We start from the raw sequence: 6,484 nt of genomic DNA, 5'->3' as shown, positions 1-6,484 counted from the left end.
TCAAAAATAATGTGGATTCTACGTAAATATGTATATATCATGCTGCCTAAGAAATAACAACAAGAATTGAATGAATATCTAAACTTGTTCAGAACAGATTTTCTTTTTTATGATTTATTTTTTATTTTATTTTATTTTATGTGCATTGGTGCTTTGCTGTACGTATGTCTGTGTGAAGGTATTGGGTCCCCTAGAACTATAGATATAGACTGGAATGATATACCAGCGTGAGGTGGGACTACCAAGTCCATGGCAGGGAACAAACACGCCATCAGGCAGAACTTGCATGAGAAAGAAGTTTATTCACCATGTGTCTCTGTGTAGAGTATCCTCTTCTGGGGAAATATGTCTCCAATAATAAAAATAAATATGTCTGTGTATTTTCTAAAGTAAACTATTTACTTTTTTTGAGTCTTATTTCTCCATCCACAAAATGTAGATAACTCTAATAGTCTACCTACAAAGTTAAATAATAAACATGGAAATACTTTGTGAATTATAAGATATTATTTAAATGTAGGTGCAAAGTGAATTGGTTCCATGTTTTTACATTAGCATAAGTAAACATTTATAGTTTAAGTGGAGTAGGTAAAAATTTATTTAGGCAAAACTCTCTCTGACTCTGAAACCCAAATTCTAGCCTTCTTTTGACTCTCACGCTAGAGAAAGTTTGAAAGTTCTCAACTTTAATATTGTTTTAAGCAATCAATGAGCAAAACACTTGTTTTTATTTTTTTAAATTTTTGGTTAACCCAGATAGAAATAGGTTTCACTGTAATATTTTCACAATATACACTTTCGAAACATGTCTTTGAATAATTTTGGTTAGATAAATGGACAGAATGGTAATACTTTTGGATATCCTTGAATAGTCTCAATTAGATAAATGAGTTACAAATTAAGAGAATAAACCAAATAAAGTAGAAAGATATTGCTCCTTGTCTACTCATGACAATAACAATAACACTAGATGGAAGGGTTACTACGGGGATCTATCAAGCTGTCTGGCTATTGTCCTAATTCTCCCTCTGCTGCTGGGCTAAATACTATGATCAGTCTTGGAGAAGGAAGGCTATGTCTCATCTTACACTTTACAGTCCATTACTAAGGGGAAGTCAGGCAGGAACTTAGGCAGAAAACTGAAGCATTGTCTATGGAGGAACAGTGTCTACTCGCTTGCTTCCTCTGGATAACGCTAGCCAGTATTCCTTTACAATCTAGGACCACCCACATTGGGCTGGGCTGGCCCTCCCACATCAATTAGCAACACCTAGGCCAATCTGATGGAGGCAGTCCCTCAACTGGACATTCCCTCATTCTAAGTCTGTCAAGCAGAAACAAAAATTGGGCATCATGGACATAAACAACAAAATCACTCCAAAAAGCTATTTAAAGAAAATAGAATTAGGCACTAATTCTGATGATTTTTTTTTTTCCATAAAACTTGTCTTCCTTTTCCTGGGAATTTTTCCATTTAATGCCCCCCCCCCAAAAAAACTACAGTCCTATTGCAGGATGTTTGTATTAGGTATTCAATTATCTGCAATAAAACAACTGCCATTTGTAATTTACATTTGTCATATCTTCCTGTTCCACTCATTACCCTTCCTCACTGTAGACCTAGATAAGAGCAGTAAGCAGTAACCATGATGAAACCTGGATGCTATCTTCTACCAAAATTTGGTGGAAATTTCTTCCACCAAAACAAATGAATCCCTTACTTTAAACCCAGCCAAGTTTTCACGACGTGGGCAGAGCACAGCCAGCTTATTGTCAGGAATGCAACACAGACGGCCTCTAGGAGAGTTCTCAATAATATCTCTCTTCTCTCCTAAAACCTCATGAGTTGAGCTTGCACTGTCCACATTAATCTTGACATTCGGATCATCCGAACTCCCCTAATCTGACCCAATAAGTCCTTCTTATAGCATTCTCCAGTTTATTTTAGCTTGAAGTATTAATCCCACAGATATGAGGAGAAAGACCACTGTCCCAGCTCATCATGGTCAAACTAATTAAGACAAGCGTTTTCATTCCTATACACAGTCTGACTCCCCCAAAAGCAGGGTTCAAGAGGTCAGCAAAGGAGATGGGTGAGATAAGTATTTTTATAAGTTAGGAATAAGGAGTTTCCAAACGGAAGGCAAATAGGTGGGCTTACACCTATTACACCCGAAGCACAACATAAGCGTATCAAGTTGGTCTTAACAACTTCTTGTGCAACAAAGACTGATTGCAAGGTAGTCATAACAAGGTGACCATAACAACAGGAAGTCATAACTTTTTGAAATAATGGCATGGTTTCCATTTCTTGGAACAGGCAGAACAGAACCATTTGCCGTTAAGGTTGCAAGTAGGGAATAGCCTGATCCTTGAGAAACAGATGTAATCACAAACAAGAATGAGTCCAGTTTGTCTTTACTATAAGATGGATTTCAAGCCTAACATAGAGGTGGGTTGGTTCATCAGATGCTTCAAACTTTTTCACGTATTCTGGAAAGCCATTCAAAGTCCTGAGAACCACATAGGCAAGTCTAGCATAGTACCGCCCCACTCTCCATCCCAATGTTATTAGTTTTTTGCCCATTGCTTGCTGTGAAGAAAACAAACAGACAAAAACAATTTAAACAGTAGAGGATTTATTTTGGCTCACAGCTGTTGTCACAGTGGGAGAGGCACCCACAGCAGGGTTATAAGGAAGTTGCTTGTGTTTTATCCACAGCCAGGAAGCAAAGACAGAATGCCTGTGCTCTGCTTGTTTTTTTTCTGGACAGTGTTATGTTCAGTTTTGGACCTTAGCTCATAAAAAGGAGCTGCCCACATTTATGGTGGGTTAAACCTCTTTGGAAATGTTCTTGTAGACATCCCCCAAAATGTATCTCCTAGGGGACTCCTAATGCTGTCAAACTGACAATAGAACATGACCATCATAATATTGCAATTAAGTGAATGAATATTTATTAATAATCACAGCTACCACTTGCTAAGTTCTTACCATGTTTCTGGCACATATCTAGCTTGTTCATCTAATCCTGAGCAATAGACAGTAGAGGAGCATACAAAGGCTGGGATGGATTCTGTACCTTGTTCAAGGTTACTTAGCTAAGGGCAGAAAAAGAGACCAGGGTCAGGAAAACAATATCTCCTCCATCATTGTATGCAGCTTCTCACAGTATGTTCTTGGACACAGATGACAGATATTTATAGCACATTCTCCTAAGGTCTTCTGAGAAAATAAACTGTCGCATCAGACTGCTCATCTATGACCCCTGACTCAAGTTCCCCAGATACCCAGAGCTATGGCGTGAACTCAGTGAAGACAGGTAGAAACTCAGAAAAAGACACTCAAGAAACTCACTCTCTGTAGGGAGTTGATGTCAAATTACTGCAGAATTATTGGACAAAAGATGTCAAATAAATACAAAAGTTCATTAAAAAGGTTTTTTGCCATTCTTTATAGAATGATTTCTAAGGTGGAAAAATGAAAATTGACATTAAGCTTAAAAGTGAGCTCTGATTTCATCTAAAAATCCATTTGGCTCAGTTGCCCTGATATCCTGATATGTTCTTCCTGGCCACATAAAAATAGACCTTTCCTCCTCAGCTCTGTCAGGGGTCTGTGAGGCCCCGCTTCCACCACTGAGATCAGAGAAGCAAGTTGGACAATGGCTCAGCAAATTAAATGGGTCGACACAGAATCAGAACCACCCCTGCCCTTCCCCCATTTCATCAAAGTTAACTTTCCTTGCAGGGATTTTTATACACAGCCCAGCTCTACAAAAATCATCCTAGCATGTGTAGAGATTTGGTAATCTCCCTTTCAACCGCAATTAACTAGATCACCAGGCAATTTCTTCCCAAAGGTTAGATGACTATAATCCCCCGTTTTCCACCTCTAAAGTCTAGATGGGACTAGAAGGAAGCTTTGAGCAACAACTGTGCATTCCCTGCTGTGTCAGAATCTGATAAAATAAATCAGGATTAGAGTCTAAAGACAGCTGTGAGATCTAAATGAAACCATTTCTTGAATGCTTTCCTCTTTCATAAAACAGTTTCATCTCACATAATCAGCACATTTACACTGCTAATATACCCCCGCTGCCACACTGTAATGACCTCATTGTCTGCCGCTCATTTAGGTTAAAACATTTATCTGCAAAGTATACCTGAACCCTGTTTGTATACATCATTAGCGACTATTTTACCATCCTCTAGGCTCCCTCCAGTCTTTTGCTTCCAGGAATATGTAGATACGGCTCCATTACATTATTGTGGAGATGACATGAGATAATTTGTGGTAAAATGCTTTTCTAATGTATGTCTCAATGTAGCAGTGTGCTTATTGCAAATAAAATAAAAAGTTATAGCTGCCATTCTTGACTCCTCCTCACATTCAAATCTTTTTCGTACCCTTCCCTCATTTATGGATTCAGTCTCTTTCCCAGTCTAAGAACCTGAATTGGTTTCTCTTACTTCTGCCAAGGAAATGTGCCAAAAGAGATAGTCCACCTTACAGGGGTTTGCTGTCTCTTTCGCTCTGATGTCTTAACTATGAATCATCCTGTACTTATTTGTTTAAAGGAGAGCAGGAGAAACATGGAAAAGAGTCACAGTTGTCCTAAGCCATGAACTCGTCACAGTCAGTTAGACAACCTCCAAAGTCAATGAATAGCGCCAGCTTCTTCCTAGCCAGCATCTGTGTGATCACACCTGGATGAGTAAATTCCTCTGAGGGCAGAAGGGCTTTCCACAAATTCTTAGCCGTAATAAATGAGTTTGTTTTAAAACAGTAAAAATTAAAGGCTGAGTCACTAATTGTGAACAAAGGGTCATACTGGTGAAGACCAACGGGTAGAGCCTAAATGTCTGCAATGCCGTAATATCCCATCCTACCTGCGCTCCCTCCCTCTGTCCCTCTCTCCTCCAGAACTGAGGTGGGGGGAGTGTTTCAGGAATCTATGTGTAAACCTAGTGCAGTAGAAACTTCCTGGAACCTACGAAGGTGAGCCTAACGAGAGCTCCTGGTCATGGAGGATATAGTGCCTGAACCCACCATCTTCTGTCACTAGGTTAAGCTTCCAGTATTGGGAATGGGACACCAGCCCAGCCACAAAACCTTCAACCTACAATCTGTTGTGCCTTCAAGATGTGCTGGGGCAAAGATGGCTCAGAGCTTATGGGAGTGTCCATCCAATGACTGACCTGACTGGAGACAGCTTTGGGTTTCCACACAGTACCTGACCAAACCAACCAAAGAGCATCCATTCATAACTTCCTTACCATTGAGCTAAAACAAACCAAATGCAGTCAGAGTGTCCTGGGATGTTTGTACTCTCCTGTCTTTCTAGCATATTCACAATAACCAGCAATTTAAAATTTCATTGACAATTAAGTGAATCTTTGAAATGTGGTCTATGTACTGCAGTGAAATACTCTACCTGGCCTATGCAGCATGTTGACTACACTAATCGTATGTGGTAAACTTGAAAATGGCTGAGGGATGAGTTGAGGTCACTCCAAAAGATATATGGAGATAAGGAGATGAGGTAATATGAATGCTAATTAAGTCAATTTAGTCATATGTGTATATATTTTAAAATGTTATGCAACATGCAATGAACCTAATATTTTTTCAATTAAACAACAAACATTTTAAAAACTGAAAACAGACTTCAAAAATTTCAAATTTGGATTTAATGTTTTCATGTTTCAATACACAAACGAAAGGCTTTGCTCTGCACCAAGTGGTCCCTGAGACAGTATTGGCAATACTGGATTCTCCCTCGACATGTGGACTGAATATTCCTTCCTAGCTATTCAGAATAGTGAAAATACATTTGACTCTCCAGTACACCCTCTTGAATTCTTCTTTCTGGTTTCTCTTAATTAATTTCCGTTTCTGAAAAGACTATTTTCAATCCTTCTCTAGACTTGCCTTTTGCTTGTTCCTAGACATTGGCCTCTCCTCATCCCTGTCTAACCTACCCACCCTCCTCAGTGCTTCCCTTTACTATTTCATCTACCTTCAGAGGACCAAACTCTACCAAGGTTAGTTTCCTCTGAGCAAGAGTATGATGTAACCTGCCCACTATGTACCCGGATACTGGTCTTTACAACAGGACTTTGGGTATAACATTACCCAAAAGAGAATTTGAGGGGATAGAATTGTCAGGTGACTCATTTTAGACACTGACATGTAACATGAGGGCCAGCTTGTTGGGGTTTCCGATCCCGCCCAGTACCCAACAGCCGGCAAATCCCAAAGAGAATCACACACAGAACTCCATAAGGTTATAAACTGGCCCATTAGCTCAGGCATCTTGTTAACCCTTGTAACTTATATTAACCCATTATTATTATCTATGGTAGCCATATGGCTTGGTACCTTTTTCAGCGGGGCAGCTTACATGTTGCTTCTTCAGTGATCTGCGTAGGAGTGGCTAAGGAACCTTTCTCCTCCCTAGCCTTATCCTATTCTCATTAC

This window comes from Myodes glareolus, chromosome 2 (assembly GCF_982192425.1).
Source record: "Myodes glareolus chromosome 2, mMyoGla1.1, whole genome shotgun sequence".
NCBI lineage: Eukaryota > Metazoa > Chordata > Mammalia > Rodentia > Cricetidae > Myodes > Myodes glareolus.
This window is presented reverse-complemented; position numbering follows the sequence as displayed.